The sequence below is a fragment of the Glossina fuscipes genome, unplaced genomic scaffold (assembly GCF_014805625.2).
Source record: "Glossina fuscipes isolate IAEA_lab_2018 unplaced genomic scaffold, Yale_Gfus_2 89, whole genome shotgun sequence".
In the NCBI taxonomy this organism is placed as follows: domain Eukaryota; kingdom Metazoa; phylum Arthropoda; class Insecta; order Diptera; family Glossinidae; genus Glossina; species Glossina fuscipes.
The window spans coordinates 757990-777846 of NW_023998443.1; the positions used below are offsets into that span (position 1 = coordinate 757990).

The window sequence follows — 19857 nt, forward strand, 5'->3', positions numbered from 1 at the left end:
AAGTTCGAATAAATAACTATAATTATTGTTAATATAAAATTTCATTTCCTTCTTAAATATTATTTGTATTTGGTGACATCTGCGGAGAAATGCTTTTTTGCCCGGCAAAACAACAACAAGTTTGTAAGCATTCAATGAAAAATGCGCAAAGCATTTTCATTACAATTTCTATATATTGGTGCTATTTAGATTAGCAACGCATACTGTCATAATGTTAAAAAGGGCAAAAAACACATACGTGAATATATATATATATATGTATACATAAGGAAAGGAGAAAAACAGACGTACTCCACTAGCTGGCAGGCAAGTACGGAAAGATAGTTTTTTTTCTTTCATTGTGCGACTACGCTTCATTATCCACTAATGAACAAAAACCTTTAAGGATCACATGGCACACGGAAAAAAGTATTATTTTACCCAAAGAACATTAACAACAACGACGACTACAATTGCAAGCCAAAAACATTATGAGCAAATAAAAGAAATTCACTTGCAGCAATGAAATGAACATGAGCTGTTTTACTCGGCGCGGACGATGACGATGACGATGACGACGACGGTAGTATAGAAAACGGAAGTACGAAAAAAATTTTAGTAGACTTCTCTACTCACTCGTCGTTGCTTGCTTTAGTAACGAACGACTCGGTACGGCAAGGTATTGAATATGGCAAGAGCTTTACTATATGGTTAGGTCTGACTGTGTGTTTGTATATATATATATATATATATATGTGTGTGTGTGTGTGTGTGTGTGTATGCACGCATTTCAATGTTTTTGTGCGGTCTTAACAGAGTATAAAGAAAGCTGAGAAAAACAAACGGATCTTATGAAAAGTGCATTACGCGAAATTCCCAAGCACTTAAGTTGCGTCATTATGTCGCACAGCATACACAAATGCCTGTCACTGCAGTCCGTTTTGTATGTTTCACGTGAGAGACTGTTGCAAAAGTTTTTCTTTGCGCCATTTTTGTCTGTTTTTTCTTTTTGCCTATTTTTCGTTTTTCATTTTACGTTTCCCGTTTTGCTTTTTGCCGGTTTTAAGCTTACTACATATGAATTGAGATGATTTTTGCTCTTTTTATATGAGGCTCTACAATCGCTTTAAATTGACTTTACATTAATTTGACACTTTGTTTTTTTTTTTCTTTTCTTTTTCTGCTTTAAGTCAGTTACATATGCTTCACATACACGATTTACATTAAATTCGAAAAATATAGTTAGTATCTGGTAAAAGTTGATAGCGCTTCTGTGTGATACTCAGTGTGTAAATCAGACATGCTCAACCTTTTCTTCAGCTGACAAACTTATGAAGGATATTATAAGACGCACAAGGTGCCTTAGGAGAAGAAGATTTTACATTTCTTCTTCATTAGCCCCAATATGAACTACGGCGATGTTCCGGCAAATGAAAGACATTTCAGCAACTACAGTTCCTGAGGCATTTCAATCGACTCGATCTGGTTTTGATTACAAGTCATTTCAAGCGATGCATCTTCTTCTTTTCATAAATGGTTAATCGCATCGCTTCGTTTTGAAGTCAGTTAACTACGCATTCACATTTACTTAACAACTTTTCGGCAATTATTGGAGTTTTATAGCAATTTACGTAGCTTTCTCTTTGAATATCTACTATATGCTACCCGAGACTGTAAAAGACAAGACAAAGACATCCTGGAAAATGCCTAAAGACCATGTTACAAAAGAAGAACCGTAATTAACAGTCTTCGAAACAAAAGCCATAAACAAGCGGCGCTTTGAAGAGAATAGAAATTTGAAAACAACAGAAATAGAGGAATCATTATAAAAAATCGATGAATAACGAGCAGCGAACACATATCAAAGAGTAAGGGTAAGTACGTAGCCGGAATTTAAAAGTTGGCAACATTGCTGAGCTTTCATGCAATTTTCAGCACCTGCTGAGTGGGTTTATCAGTGTTTATATACATTATATATTTCTTCTAAAAAATATATTACAGTTGGACAAAACTTCCCAACATCAAGCAAAATCTGTATCGAAGATCATTTAATCCTTTCTTACGATCACACATATTGTGATGCAAAAGAAGCATAGAGGCTTCTAAAATCTATTTTAGGTTAACGGCTTAAATATTCATAGGAACATGAAACCTTGAGAACTTGAGTAAACAAAAGCAGAGCCTGATATCTAGACTATCTTATTTATCCCACCTGGGGATAATGTCAGCTTTAGGAGAGACAACAAAATTGATTCGGGCCGCCAACGTCGGTGAAGACGTAGACAGCCATGCTTTCTTGAATAATGTTGAAGACGTAGAAAACCATTTTTTCCACATAGGATAACGTAGGTAAAGACGATAGTCAAAAGTCGATAAATTGTAATAAAAATATGATCAGAGAGTCTGGTAGAGAAGATATACTAAAAAAACAAAAAAGCAACCGTTGTAGTGATAATTCTGAGGACAATGACGTGAAAAGACATGATAATGCTTTCATTGCTTAACATTTTGTTTGTTTAACATTTCTCAACATCAATGCTACAACACCAATAAATCATTCTCAGCAGTATAGAAGAGAAAGTGAAAGTCATTCCACCCACACATTGAAGTAAATGTTGTCGAAATTGCTCTAAATAGCGAAGGAATATCAACGTTTTGTCATTAACTTTTTGCTCAAGCCTCGTAGGAGCAATAAACGATGCCGTAATCGAAAAGAATCAAAAGAATGAAAGAAACAGTGAGTTAATCACAGGAAAGTACGCAATAAACGGAAAGCGTTTTTAACTAACGGCAGCCATTTTGCAAAGCAAATCGAAGCATTCAATGGCTGCGTTTGCTTTGTGATGTTCAGTTCGAGATAAGTGATCAATTGTATGCATAGGCTAGCATTCAATCCACCTAAAAAAATCGTTCTTAAAGATTCCAAAAAGTATATGTGATATCGCAAATTATTTCTTACGACATAACTCCAAGTAGTAAGAAAACTATATTCGTCCGCGACCGAACCTCTTACACGCATTGCCGATGTCCAATCTATATCTATTCTCCAAGCTCTTGTATTTGATACCCTTACCGACGGTAGCCTTGTAAAAGTATTCAAAAACAAAATCAAATTTTCATACACTATAATACTGGGTATGCATTATAAATTTTTTCAATTTTTGTACACGTGTTACAGCATTTCCCATAGCATATGTATTCGAATTTTTGTGTAGTTTGTGAGTAGTGAGCAAAAAAAAAAACACTTGTTTACTCCCTTTTAAAAAAAAGAAGTGTTCTCAGTTTATATGGGCCTGTGGAGCGTGTCCTTCCATCGATTTGGCCCACCTACGCACAAGAGCTCCCATTGTTTTTGCCAAATTTGAAGCCGATAGCTTCATCTTTACGATCAGGGGAATGTTTACAGCACACATTACACAGACGAGCAGGCTGGCATGCTTAAGAAGGTTTCGAACTTGAAGCTGATCTACAACATATATACTTCCAGGGGTGCCTGGAGATTCCTTTTGCATTTTTGCAACCGGAAGACCGCTTTGTTAACATAAATTTGGTTGGCAGGACAATAATTACGATATTATTTGTCTCTCTCTCTCTCTCTTCCCCAATTTTTGTGGCAGATATATGCAGTGAGACAATGTGAGAGACCGGCAGAGAGAAAGTGAGAGCGAGCAAGATCAAAATGATATTTCGATATCTTGCGGTTCATGTGCATGTGATACAAACCCAATAAATTTGAAAAAAATTCGTTTTTTTTCTTGCCGACCTCTCTGGGCTTAAAAGTTTGGATAAAATTTTTGGAGAAATGATTCTATGAAAATCTTAATAGCACGCATTAAGAAGTAGTTAAAAAAGCCACGTTTAAATCATTCTATAAAAACTATACAAATCGCGCTTTGAGTACAACTGTTACAAAGAACGTAAAAGTTTGTTTAGTTTTGACGGCAAGCACAGGCGGCTTAATTGTCATAGTATTTCCTGTCACTATACTGCACGTGTCGGCGTTCACTTCCCTATAAGAACATATATAAAAAAAAAATTTTTTATTTCATATTCTCTAAGTTTTTCTCTTAGACAACAGCATTGGTTGGTTGTATACTATATGCTACTGCTGCTGCTGCTGCCTGCTGCCTGCTACTCCTCTATGTTTATTGTATTGTTTTTATGGTTTATTGCGGCATTTTCCTAATGACAATTGTATTGCAATATAAATTGCACAAGTGCACAATATCTGCCTTTGTATGCACGAGGTATCTTTCTGGGAAAACAAAAAAAAAAAAAAGATACGAGCACCAGCACCTTGCCGTTAACTGGTGTCTTCTTACGTTAGATTTAGCCTCATGTGTACACGTATGTTTGTATATATGTATATGGCTATGTCGGCTAAAAGTCTCCTCCCCATTATTTCCTATTTCTTTTCTCCCTAGGCAGCCATCTCTTTTTCTTGTCTTCATTTCAACTGTCAGAGTCTTTATACAAAATTTAGCCTTCCATTCTGTTTGTTTGCTTTTTTCGTTCATTTTTTGTCGTATTGCTTGTCTCACTCTGAATATCTTTGGTTTATTACGTACGTTTGTTGTGCACATTATTATGAATTTGTGCACATGAGCGTGTGCATGCATGTGTTTGTTTAAGTTTATATTGTTTTATAACGCTTTTCTGAGCCTCCCGTCGTTTGCTTTGTTTGTGTTTATTTTGTCTTTTTCTTCTTTTCCTTTTTTTCTTTATTTTTTTTTTTTTTTTTTTTTTTTGCTGCCTCATGCACCATCATCAGAAACAACAACGGCAATGTAGAAACGAAAGCAGTAGCAGTTGCTTTGAATGGCTTTTGTGCAATTCGTGATATTTGCTTAAATTAAATGACATTAGTTATGAAATTAGATTTCGTCTTCTTCTTCATTTTCTTATTTTGCTGTGTCTCCTATTGTTTGTTTGTCACAAGGCCAACGTTTCTATTATTATTATTATTATTATTATTAACACTAATGTCGTCTTTTTATAGAATTACCGTTAAAAGCTCACAAGCGAAATATGCAATTTTGTCTTTAATGTTAATTTACCGATACTTTTTCTTTTCATTTTTTTTTTTTTTCTTTTTAGAAAATTATAATCAATTTAAAAAAAAAATACATTGCCAACTGGAGTAGTGTATAAAGGAAAAGTGGTAAATATGAGAAAAAATATTAAAAAAAAAAACTACTACTATTAGCAAAAATGATATATGGTGAGTTTGTAAAATTCTTCTTCTTCTTCTAGAATTCAATAGATTAATCTAAATAGTGAGCGGAGTTTGCGAAACCTCTATCTACGCATCTTTAAATGAGCAAATGCCACTAACACTTTGAACAAGAAGAAGAATAAAAACCAAATGACGCGAATTTATTAATTAATTGTCCTACCACGGAGTGCACAATCTCTCAATTCCTCAGAACTGAAACCAAAATGAGAACCCAACGCCACTTCACTTCAAACCTTCTCAATAGAGAAAGACGCGGATGTCTTAAATGCTCAGTTACTAACCAGCACATAAAAGCTAATATTTATGTACACAATAATTTTTGTTTCCGAAAGTCTACATTAACAAGCAACATGCAGCAACTTGATTTGTATTGAATGTCCGAGCAAGGCAACGTAAATTAGATATATAAAGACGAAGTTCAGTGAAGGTAAGTAAATCTTGAATGAGAACCATTTCTATATTCCTCTTTTACTGTACTCTCTTAGCTAGTCTTAAATGTAAAGTTGAAAAACATTAAATTTCTAACAATATACCGTAACTTACAAAAAATATAGGAGCCATACTTTTCCAAGGCATACTTTAACCCAGACTACCCAAATGTTTCATACCAATTTAGTGTGTCCGAATACTATTAAAGAACGACGTTTTGTCGAGAAATTTTGAAAATTGCACCTTTTTGTCTATGTAACGAATTTTCAAAATAGGCCGATAAGGGGGAAATGGTCGAAAAACTCGCCCTCACGGATCATCAAAGCTGATTGTGAAACTAATTCAGAAAATAATTCTCAATCGGCAGGGATAATAAGGGTGCAAGATGCAGGATATAATGATACCTGATCCTGTCCAATGAAAACTCAAAATTCGCCCCCAAAATAAAACTACTGTAGGAGCTGCCAACTGGTGGATTTCTTCAAGACTCCGCTCAGGAGAATATCATTGATCCTTAAAAATATCGTGATAGAACCCCTACAATTTGCCTATCATGACAACCCTTTAAGCGGTTACCTGTATCGATCTCTTCGGAAACTGTGCATTTAATTAAACTATTATGTAACGAAATAACTTTGCAAAAAAAACATACGCACACATTTTAAAACGCATTCTATGAGAATATCCGACGACGACGGACGGACGGATTAAATGTTTAATACGTCTATAAATAATGTCGATGTGAAAACAGTCTATGAATTTTTCAATTAGTTCAATAATTTACATACACATATATAAAGAGAAATATATGTATGTATCCTATTTATCTAAGTTGACCGTACACTCATAAATTATTGTATTTTATTTAAGTAGAGCCGCAAAAACAATCGCTAAAGTTTTATTATCTGCTCCCCTGCGCTTTCACGCGAACCGCAACTCGAACGGCAAGTTTTAATCATCTTGAATATCATGCACAAATATTTGTGAACATAATATAACTACAAAAAAATAAATAATAAAAAAAAAGAGAAAACAAAAAACGAAAGAACCGACACTAAAGCAAATTCAAAATTCAAAATTTTTGCCGTTCTTCCGTGAATGCAGGAAACAGTCAAATAATTGCATACCACACGCTGAAACAAACATGAACACGAACAATAAATGCAAGTGCCAGCAACAGATGCTGTATTCAAAGAATTTGCTTATATACTGCATGTACGCATGTATGTATTATAAAAACCGCGATACGCAACTATTGTGCTCATCATGAATGCATACATAGTAATGGAGCGATAGTAGTAGTAGTAGTAGTAGTAGTAGTAGTAGCGGTGGTAACAGTAGCAAAGCTTATATAATAGTGAACCGTATGTGCATTTTGTGGTCTCTCTCTCTCTCTCACATACATAGCCATTGTTTTCATAAACACTTTATTATCATATTTAGCGCTAGCAAGTACGAGTACTTTGGCAATGAATATAGAGTTACGTTGACGTCGCCTAAAATCCTTAAATGATCCAAGCCAACCCAACCCAAGCCAAGCAAAGCCAAGCCAAGCCAAGCCAAGCCAAGCCAAACCAAACGCCAAATTTACTACAATAAAACATAAAAGAATAAACAAAAAAAAAACGACAACACGATATATGTATGAAAGCAAGAGGAAAGATAACAACAATGAAACCTCTCCCAAAATTTTAGTGATTAAACGTTCATCTGCATTTTAATATAAGCATAGAGCAAAGCAAAGGTGACACATAATTGCTCGTTACCATGCATACGAAGAACGTAAGAACAATTTAACAAATACCGCTACCGTTACAAAGAGGTATCGAGCTAGAAGGAAAACACTCGAACACTTCTACACAAAATGTTTGCCATAATTAAAGGTTATTGGTATCAGGTCACGTTGCAACCCGTTCATCTACCGTTTCATATTTATTTATTTATTTAGTTAACGATGCTGGTTTGCCAGCGTAATTCTTTCGTTCGTAGAGTTCGTAACCTTATGGTAATCACATAAGAATGCGTACATAAATAAAACATGCACAAAATTCCGAGTAATTTGTAATTCAATAAACACAAAACTAACAAACATTTACTGTTGCGGAATAAAGGAAAACATACCTGTGCACTTTTAAAGTCTGTTTATTGTCAATCCGTATGTATTTTAATTATATTCTAACAATTAAACGCTTTTACGTTCCCCGGGTTCAGTTTTAATTTGAATTATCTGCTCTGAGGCTAAACAAAATAAACATACGTTTATGTATCCCACGCATATGTACAGTGCTTTGTATGCGTAAATACCTTCCGGTACTACAACACTACCACTGCTAGTACTACTAGTACTACTACTACTACTACTACTACTACTACTACTATTATTATTACACGATAATGTGTATATACACATATATATATATATATATATATGTGAGTGTGTATTCGTTCCCTATGCGTCGTTAGTACGCATACCTATAGCCTTTTTGAAGGAAAAAAAAAAAAAAATCACTTTGTCATTAGTTTTATTGTCCCTTATGCCCCAAAAATTTGTTATGAAGTTTCGTTGTGATTCTCTTAGCAAAGGCGAATAAATGAATGACTGAATGAATGAATGAAGGAATGAGTGAATGAAAATTAATGGATGCTTATATTGCGCGTGGTTGTTTGGTTGCGTTTCATATCATATGTGACATTTACCTGAAATGTTTATTGCTTTATGTTACAACATTTAAGGAATTGTCAACATTCTGCAATACAAAAACAATAAAATGTCGCAATGCTTTAACCTTGATACGGTGGAAGGATAGATTTACAAGCATTTCACTATTTGACGTAACGAAACAAATTTCAGGCCTATTTTCATATAAAATATTGTAAAATACATGAATGAGACAATGTTGTCGTTGCGCTTGCAATGCGCATACAATAAACAAGTTAGATTTATATTGAAAGGCACTGAACCTTATACATACAATTTTTGAAATTTATTATCGATTGTAAGCTCGTCAACCTCGCGTCTCTTCTGATGTCATGGAAAATATGTATTTGCTTTGATTTCAAAAAATAATTATATATCTCGTCCGATGAAATTAAAATATTAATAGAGGCAATGAACATGTGTTGGATTATGCGGTCAAACAAACAATCAAGTATTTTAGATTTTCTCGAAAAACGTTTATTTATTCAATATTCAATCTGAAAGGAAAACTTTCTTATACATACATACTTTTCCCAAATAAACGTTCTTCGCGGTTTTCTACCACTAGATGGTGTGGATGCCTATTTATCGGGAAACAGTTATCTGTTTGTGTCTGTTGTGCTTAAGAGGTAAAATTTCACCTTACGTTTCCCGCGAAGATAGTTTTCTAATTCTCTGCTCGTGTAAAAAGCTATAATAATTTGAAAACGAATGAAATATCCGAAGAAATACGATATTTGATGCTTTTTTGCTATAAAAAAAAATATGTGAGAACGCTGTAAGTGAACGAAGAGCCCAGCGGCTACGATCGGCCAGCTACTGAAAAAGGCAATGAAATGTCGCAACTGATGAAGCAAGACCGGCAGCACACAAGCTGTCTGGAAATAGCAGAGGCACTAAACACCAACCACATGGTAGTTTGGAATCGTTTGGAAAGAACGGGGTACAAAAACAAGTTTAAAAGAAAACCAAAAAGCCACGGACACCCTTTATATCACTCATTATTTTTTACATTGCTATTATTATTATTTTACATATGTTATATTTACAGTTTGCAAGGTACTCTTGGAACGCTTGTCTAAGTGTTTTCATTAAGATTTAAGATTTCGCTTTTAGTTTTTCCTAATTCTAAATAGATTCGAAGGGAGCAAAAATATGAAAGGTAACCGTTGTCTGGTACGATCCCAAAATGAATTTGTGTTTTACTAAAAATGATTCAGTGCTTTAGAAAAACGGAGGGTAATCACTTAGGCAAGAGCTAGTTTTCGCTCCGGTGTTCGGCAGAAAGGGAAACGAAAGCTACATTGTTCCTACGTACAGAACACTGAAAAGTTATACGATTTTCTTAATATCAGTAAACAGGAAAATGCTTGCAATTGCGTAATGTATTAAACTCAAAGTAGCGCTCAATCAAAATTCTCGTATATTTGTATGCACTTACATAGATATATGAGTAAATAATATATCACTTACCTTTAACAATGTTGCTTCACGGGTTAAGGTTCACTTTGTTCACAACTTTTTTCGATATTTATTTAAAGGCTTAGAAAACTTTTCAATCGAAAAAAAATTCATGAAATCCTACATGGCAATGATAACAGGTAAGTGGGAACTTAATGTTTACTCGTAATGTAAATTCGCAAATTGCGAGTGCCAAAACCCCTGTACGAACAGACAAACAGAAGGACAGCTAAATCAACTCGGAATAATCGTACAGAAGTACTCTAAATTGACTCCTTCTTGATAAGAGCCATCCACAATAATTAAATTTTTATACCCGCAAAGATTACGCCAAAGGAAACTCTCGCCTAATTGGAATATTTTACATTTTTATATTTTCTAAGCCTTTACTGCTAACACATAAAGTATTATTTGTTCTTGATTATTTTTTTTCTCTTTTTAGTTTACTTTGATTTATAATTATTTAAAATTTGTTTTTGGATTTTTACGCTTACAATTCCGTTTTTTTTTTTTTTTTGTTACATTCACGCGCGTGTAGTGTGTACGTTTAATGCGTTCATTCTTTATACAGCGAAAATTTCTTTTTCCTAAACCATTTTCATATATGATTTGTGATTTAGAAATTTTTTTTTTTTTTTTTTTGTTATAATAAAATAATTGCACTTTTTTTAAATAGTTTATGATTAAATAAAGATAAATCATGAATAATCGATTATATAAATCACTTAGTATGAAAACGTTCATTTTACTTTCACTTGCAAATATACTTTTGTATTATAAATTGCATAAATATATAATTATTTTTGTCCCACTCTTGCGTTTTGATATTTCGAAAGAGAATGAAAGAAACATAAAAAAATATTTCGCTAACCATTTTATGTTTTCGTAGATTTTCCTACATTCTAAGCCGGATATTAAGAGGCTTTTGATTGACTCTTTTCGCCCCTTTATTTTTACAATTTTTTAATAGAACTTTCATACGTTTAACAAATAAAAAAAAATAATAATAACTAATGGACTCCCCAATGTCAAGTATTAGGTAAATCTTTTCACTTTTCGCACACGCGCTTACTATTTTATTAACATTTGCAGATGGACTATTATTATTTTGTGTTTTTTACCTTTCATTTATTTTTACGATCATATAAGCGGAAATTTCCTTTTTTTTATTACATTTAGTTTAGTTTAGTTTATTTTATTTCATTTTTTATCTCAATTTCTAAATTTGAATTTCGTCTCAAATGAATATCAAAGTCATAAGTAATAAGTTTTTTTGTGACTGTTTCCTAATATTTTATAAAACCGCCGCGAAGAACCTTCATACGACCATACTTTTCTCTTTGCAAATAAAAACTAATTTCTTAAATTTCCCACGATTTAAAATGGCATGAAAATTCTCGCCAATTTTAATCATATCTAGAGATTAAAAATAATGTAACTCTTTCAATGTAATGTAAATAAGAGATCAATCATAGAGTTCGAGTTATTTCTAATAAAGAGAACCATACTTAAAGAGTAGCTTCTTCTTTGCTTTGTTACATTGCGATGGACATGAAGTCTTTTACTGACTTCATGCGCATACAACGGAGATCTAATTGATTTTCTAATTGGTTTTTATAACCAGTGGTTTTTTCTTCTCATTGCAAAGACAATACTCTCTTTTAAGTCTTGATCTCATTCAAATCTTTTTCTTGCTGCAATAGATTGCTTGATAAATATCAAAATTGAGATTCATACAAATTCTTTTTTACTCTTTAAAACTAAAATTAATTTTAAAAATAAAATCTAGGCGGCATATATTTGTTAGTAATAGAGCAATAAAATAAAATCAAAGTGTAACAAAATCATTAAGCAGTGAGTTGTAAGAAAAAGTGTTAAAATTGATTAAAAACTAGAAATAGTGAAATAAGAAAATTGAATAAAATTTTAGCAAATATATACATAAAACTTTAATAAGAGAATTTTTGTATGAATTCGTTGTCGAGTTGTTGTAAATAAATCCGAAAATCAGACTTTCAGTGTATTTTCGGTGTTCGGGTCTTTTAGTAATCGTGAAAGGCTCTCGTGGCCGTGCAAGTTTTTTGTCCCGCAATGATTAACTGCCCCATACCAAAATATAATTTAATAGAATATGTAGGTAAAAAGTACACCTAAATACGAAAACATTATAAGAAAAAATGACCTCGAAAACGTAAAAGACTTCGTTAATAAAAGTAGATTGCGTTGTTGTATAAAACTTTCTGTTCAAATGAAAGAGAAAAAAAGCGAAATGTAAGACAGGAAAAATTCAGCGAAAAGCGAACTTATTAAGGAAACTATATATGTGTGTGAACTTAATAAAGTGATGCGATATAACTTTAGTAATTTAAGCAATTTGCGAAATTGTAGCCATAAAAATTGTTATAAATCAAAGTAAATTAAAAAAAATTATTAAAAAGCAAATAATACTTCAAGTTTAGTAGTAAACGCTGCGGAAATATAAAAATGTAAAATATTTTAATTTGGTGAGAGAGATCTGAATCCGTTTCGTTTAGTGTGTACTTTGTACAAATAAAAGTAGTTCTTAAAATTCTGATTGCACTTAAAGCCATTCCTGTCATATGAAATTTAATATATATAATAGCTCTTATCAAAATGGAGTCAAAGTTTATATTACTTCTCTACGATAATTCCGAGTTGATTTAGCTGTCCGTCTGTCTGTTCGTACAGGGCTTTTCGCGATCACAATGGGTGAATTTACATTACGATTAAACATTAAGTTTCCACGTGCTTCTTATCGCTACAATATACAAATTATTGCGCATCCATTAATGTATAGTATTTTTCTTGATCTACAAGTTTTCTAAGCGTTTAAATAAATATCGAAAAAATTTGCAAAGGAAGTGAACGTTAATCCATGAAGCAACATTGTCAGAGGTAAGTGATACACTATTTACGCTCTCATACGTATATGTAAGTGCATATAAGTATGCATATATGCAGAATTTTGATTTACCGTTATTTTATTTTTAAAACATTACGAAATTGCAAGTAATTTCCCGTTTACTGCGATTGAGAAAATCATGACGAAACTTTTTAATTAAACATCATATTCAAGAAGCAAATTTTATGAAGTTTTACTTTCTGTTTTTCTTTATCTGCTGAATTATTTTAATACAATTGAGGTAGAATGTGAAAGAGAGAGAGAGAGAGAGAGAGACGCTAAGGAATATGGTATATTTTTTCTTTGCCAAGTTAATATTTAAGGATCAATGAACATTTTATGCGATATCTGAAGATATATCATACATTAAAGAGCGCTTACGCAGGAACTTATGGCAATGTATACCAATCGATTTTTTTTGTGATAGCAGATTAACAAACTTTTCTGTGGAGGAAAGTAAACCCTCACCCTATACTCATCACCGAAGAATAAGAGGTATATTTAAGTTGGCAAAACGTTTGTAGCATCCTGAAGGATGCATCATAGACAACACAAGGTGTATTTATTCTTGCTCAGAATCAAATTCTGAATCGGTTTAAGCGTGTCGGTCTGTTTCTCCATTTCGCTGTCCGTGTTATATTTGTGGTTGGCATTCTCTTGTTCACAAAAATGCAGAAATCGGCATAAAATTTGATACACAGATTAACGCAATCAAGTTGATATCGACATTGAATCGAATCGGTCGAAGGACACTTCCAGGTTGCAATATAACTTCCGACCACCTGTATTTTCAAAAATAAAATAAATTTGTGTTTTTGTTCGTTACTCGCAAACCATAACAGATACAATAAGAAATATTTGCCTTTACATCTTCTCTTCAGAGGAGATGTAAAAAAAAAAAAGAGAGGCAAAAAAAAAAACTGTCCAGATCTCCTCAATATTATGGAATAGTAGGAAGTTGCATTCTTTTATGAAAAAGTTTGCACCAATCGAAAAGAAGTTTCAAGGATCAAATAAAGCCTAGATTTCATTGATCGGTGATTGGGGATTCGGTCACGGCTGAATACAATTTTCTTACTTGTTTGATGCCCATTATTACAATATTAAAAGCTTGCTCAAAATGACGCACATGTTAACTTAGCCGGAAATATTAATAAATAATATTTTAGATAATTAGAGACGACGATATTTGTAGATATGTTTTCGAATTCGATTTTAAAAAAAAATCTCGATTTTCAGTTAAGTTTGGGCCAAACTTGATACAGCTTGAATTTCCAAATTAATCTGATTACAAGGCATCATGAGAGCATATGTGATCATCCTTGCATCTTTGCTCTTCTAAGGCGAATTTTTGAAAGGATCGTTGGAAAACACCTTCATCGGCTTAACTCACTTCACTATCTAAAGCTTATAAAGTGCAACCAAGTATATATATATTTCTTTAAGTTGCGATATTTTAATAAATCTATTTTTTGTCTCTCTCTAATTGGAGATAATGAGATTATATCTCAACACAATGTAATAATCTTTGTTCTTTCCTTTTTGGAAAATTGCGCAATTTTGATTAAAAATTTAATATGAGAAAACTGTGATAAGATGTACACAGTTTAAATGAATACTGATCTGTATATTGCAAATGCATGTTAAAATAATCACGTTTTTTGATGGACAAAAGTAAATTTTACGGACATACGTTACTAAAATGGAAACAAGCAAGTAAACTAGGTCTGCAATGGGTGTGTGAGTGACAAGTGAAGCATAAGCTAAAGAATTTTAAATACATACATGAAGTGAGTCTATACCTACATGCAGGAACAATTATAAATTTCAAGGCACGGTTTGCCAACAACAGAATACACACAATGCATATATATGCGTATGTAATAAGAAAGAGAACTTGATATGAGTATCTCCGTCTTTCCGTCTTCGACAAGGAGCTATATTGAGGTGAAATGGCGCGATAGTTAATGAGAGTAATAAGAGAATCTTGTCCGATTTGGATAAATTTGCCATGTTTTGCTAGGAATATTTTATGACTGCTAGACTGAAAAGCGTTAAGCGTCCTTGGTATTAGACAAAGAGGGCAGATCACTTTATTGCTCTCATATCTCGATATATCGATATCGGAATCATTTCCTTCCTTCTCCCGTCTCTAACATTTGCTTATTACTCTTTGCACGTTAAGCAACGAGATTCTCAATTTATTTAACCGTATATGGACAAACGCTGCATTCGCTTTACCACTTGTTGTCGATATATGAAATTCTACTAACGAAGAGAAGAAGCAAAAACATGGTCTTTATGCATTTAGATAGCTATTCAAAGATCATTCTCTGCTAAAATCTCAAAATATTCCGATCACTAAATTATAAAGCATTATATCTCGCATTTCGACCTGAATCGATGTCAAAGTCTGGCAGTTATCTCTTATTCTCTCTAAACCGTATAAAAGTTTCGCATATGTCTGTTTTCTTTGTTTTTTATTTTCTTTTATATATTTTTTTGTTTTTTTTTTTTTTTTTTTTTTTTGTTGCAATATGTGACGGGCAGAATTTCTCCATATTTGCATATCATTTTGCAAGTTAACGGTGAATGCGTTTGCCGCAACCAACCAACCTATATGGACACACATATACACAAACACCCATACGCATGCAATCATGTGGGTATGTGGACTATGTGGTATATTTAAAACGTGAAGAGTGTACAGCTGAAAATCGCCATAACGACGAACGAACTGCTGTATGCTTATGTTTACGAGCAACATACATACACATATGTGTGTACCGTACATGCCTTATGCTATCATTTAAACGTACACACTAACAAATTTTACATACGGTAAAGTGAAAATGGGCCCAACTGTACAAATATGTAACTTTCTGCTAATGTGAATTTATTGTTTAAAGTGTTTGCGTCCTGAACACAAAAAAAAAAAAAAAAAAACGCCGGGAAAAAAGACGAAGAAGTAAAACGCACTGCTGCTGTACATCAAACAATGAACAACTTTGCTTTTGTGATACTAACAACAAAACTTAAGGTTTATCCGCAGTTTGAAATACTTACAAACGCTGCTTAAAGTTGTTTTTGCACGAAATATTGCGAAACCGATGTAACAAAATCTTTCGCATGAAACGTATTAATCAATTCCAAAAAAAATTATTACATTTTTCCGATACAATGGAAAAAACACTTCTTAAGTTGATAGCAACTATTATTGTTCGAGATCATACTTGATCAGCATACGGGAATCAGCAAACTACTGAAAGCTATTTTTAAATTCGCCATATTTTACAGAAACTAAAGAACCAACACTCCTCTGGCGCAATAGAATCTTTTATGTTGTACTTTGAAAAATATCGAAAAGAAAACTGAAACCCGTCAATGCATCGCAATTCGAAATGAAAATATTAAGTATATTTTCGTTAATTTTTCGAAAATATAATATTATAATTACAAAAATAGCATATTAAGTCCATTAATATGCAACAAAAAAAGAAGACAAGAATTTAAATCAAACTTTCGGGAAGGAATATACGTACATTTTATTCCAGTAACATTGCTAACCGTTACTACAAAATAAAGCTGATAAGTTTTAGATGCCAAACTCCAACCTATGAATCCAGTCATTAGAAATCTCTACATATTTCGTAAGGAAAATGATTACAAATAAATAAAGTACTGAATGTATACCATATTTCCGGACAAAAGAACATATATTTGCCTTCTAAAATAGTACACCCATCGTATGTAAATTGAATCGCCAAGAAAGTAAAAAATTGCCCACTAGATTATAATATAATTCGCGCTGTTTTTGAAAGTCATTAGTGTTCCCGAAAAGCCACAAATTCATCCACGATTTCGTTATATTTAAAATTCTTATATTACTCTCTTTTGTTTTTTTTTAAATAATTAAACGAACGAAAAGGAAATATTAAAATATTAACCATATATTCGGACAAAATATTGCCAAGCATTTGTTATTATATCGTAAATATATTTAAGATTTATAAAGATTTATAAATTTAAAAAAAAATATATAGTAAATTTAAGCCATATTTTCGGACAAAAAAAATAGTTACAACCAAGTTTCATCATAGAAAACAAGTTCTTTTGGCAGAAGTTACTATAGTATGTAGAGTAGAAGCTACAAGTCTATCAGCTAATTGAATAGACCAAAGTAGCCCGCGATGAAAATGTATAATAATATGAGGAGAAAAAACGTACTAAATATTTGCGTGCCGTACAAAGCCTCCGCAGACCAAAGTGGTCAACGGATAGATGACAGAGTGCAATAAAAAAAAAAAAAAAAAAAAAAGAACGAGGGAGAAGAAGAAGCATATAACAAAAAAGGCGCTACAACGTTTTGTTGCCTTCACTCGCATGAAATGAAGCTCGTGGGAATTCATCTTGGTTTTTTGCACAGGAAATGACTCTGAGGTACAACAATGCAGTTACAATTTTCTTTCTTTTTTTTTTCGCCGTTTTATTTTAACCAACTTGAGCCTTAGTATAATTTTTTGTTTTGTTTGAGTTCTACTGAATTTGTTAAGCAAAACTTTTTTAACTTTTTTTTTTTCTTTTTTTTTTTTTTTTATGTCATTCGAATGCATGGAGATGCCAAACGAAGAACCGAAGCCTGCTTTCAAATATACATGTGCTACTAGATGGCTATAGAGGGAGAGAGGGAGACAGAGAGAGACGAAGGTAGAGATAGAGAGAGAGAGAGAGAGCTAGAGTTAGCTACTGGGCTGGATTCACTGCAGAGAATAGTAAATCTAATTTGCGTCTCATTTAATGACTTGGTCCAGCAAAAATTATGCGAGTTAAATACATTTCGCCTATACATACCTATACCTATACATAGCTATACATATTAACACACCTAGTTGCATCGTGAGATTGCATGCATACTATACCGTGTGCTAAACATTAAACAAGACATCATAGGGCAGAGTTGTATTTACAATTAAAATTATATACCAAGCAAGCTTACAAGCTACGTACCAACGGTTTTTGTTAAATACACAAAGTTTTCTACATATTTTTTCCACTTTTTTTTTCTCTTCTTTTTTTTATTCATTAGGCAACCGTGTCGTAAGATAATTTAATGTAATTAACATTAATAAGGCTTTTAGGTCCATTATAGCTTGTTATGAAGACATGGCTATAATTTGTAGGTTATAATTTTAAATATTTATCTACTTGCGCGAAATGGAAATTTCTGTTTTTTTTTCCCCCCTCTCCTTAAGTCTTAATTCATTCGCTTATTTACTCTCTTTTCGTTTTCCATATATATATATTAGATGTTAAAACAAAATTTCATTCGACAAATTGAATGCCAATCACTTATTTATCCATCAGCTTGAAAGAAATGTGAAAGTAAACATTTTGCTGCATATTATATGAACTTGGCTGTGTGTGTGTGTGTGTGTGTGTGTGTCTGATGTGTATTAGTTATACTCGTGCAAAATTTACTAGCAATCAAAATGCAATAAACGCAATTGAAATTAAAACAAAAATCAAACCAAACTCATTGCAACATTTTTACTAATCATTTGTCATGAACATGAGTCTCCCTCACTCCTCCCCCCTTCCACGACTCAATCACGTCGATATAGATATTTTTGCACAGAGATGTCTATGCATTAAGCGTTAACTTGGAGTAAGCCTTTGTTCTCTGCTATGTTTCATGTAACGCATTGGCACGAATAAGTGATTTTTGCGTAAATCACTCAACGATTTAAATAAACATTTTAACCTTTTTCTATAAAATCTCAAAATTTGTTTTTAATGGCAAATCAGACTCAACGTGCTCAAGGGTATTCGCGAAAATTGAAAGCTAATTTTTGACTTAAATGAAGCAATTACTTTGACAAATTCTATTCTTTTTTTATACTCAACACCGCTTGTGCGGTACAGGGTGTATTAAGTTTGTGCGGGCTTATGTGACACCCGCAATGGCTGTCCCTCAGACGTCTGTCCATGTAAATATGTGTTCAAGGTCAATGTCGCAAATTTTTGGAGCATTTTCATCAAATTTATTACACCGACGTGTTTTTCTTTGCTCAAGAGCAGACGCAATTGAAAGTGATTTGGATCGGACCATTTTTTCGACGACTGCCCATATAAAACTTTACTTTCAAAAGTCGTTGCATAGAGAAAAAAATGCGACTTTCAAAATTTCTCGGCAAAATTCGCTCTGTTATAGTATTTGAACATTTTCAGTCGGTATCCCCTGTTACCCTTTCTCACGTAATCGTTCCTACAAAATCTTCATCTTTATGCAGTAAAAAGGTATAATTTTTAATATTTCATGATGAAAATTAGTTCATAATAGTAGATTGACATAGAAATCAATCTTACCAAATTTAGGTCATGTAATCCTATTTTTTTTGGAGACCGCCGAACATAAAAATTCTTCCAATGCAAGGGATCTGACGAAAAGGATGCGTTGGCACGTGTTATTACAAAAACGAGAGAATAACTGAATTAGGCGAAGTGGAAACGCTTTTAATAGTCGTCTTTGCCCGACTATAATGTTCTTACTTGCTTATCATAGTTTATGTGTATTTATATCCTACATCACTAGTGCTACAGGATATAGGGTTTCGCGGACGTAGGTGGCACATGGAAGGGCTTAAGAGGAATCCAAATTTTATTTTAACGAACAACTGAGAATCATTTTCTACATCTTATCTCTTGATCTCTTGATTGATGGCTGTCCACGTATTTATATGGTCAATACACAAGTCGACATTTTTAAGATATTCTGATGTCATTTGTTACACTGACATGTTTTGATCCAAGGACGAACGCTAATGAAGATGGTTCGGATCGGATCACTTTATCAATCACTGAACATATACTTATTTTAAAAAGTCGGTAGTGTGACGCCATTTTTCTTATAAGTGCATTACAATTCGTTCATTCTGCTTGATTTACAACTTTACAATTGGTTACAATTATTCACTAATATATACAAGCATTCCGAGTTACTGGCTTTGAGAGACAACTCGGTAGTATGTATAGTATAAGAGTCGAACATCACCACTCAACGATACTTATGCTCGTGCCTGCCAAGTTGATGTTCTTTATTCGCTAGCCAGCAACCGCATAGGCGAAAGTCTA

General features: G+C 33.0%; 1 long non-coding RNA gene across 1 annotated transcript in view; it reads right to left on the minus strand.

Annotated features, from left to right (window-relative positions):
* LOC119638462 overlaps positions 1-10201 on the minus strand; it is a 179461-nt gene extending 169260 nt beyond the window's left edge. Inside the window, exon 1 of the long non-coding RNA XR_005247440.1 lies at positions 9816-10201. This is a non-coding gene — a long non-coding RNA (uncharacterized LOC119638462). The remainder of the gene's footprint in view (positions 1-9815) is intronic.
* Positions 10202-19857: the final 9656 nt, after the last annotated feature.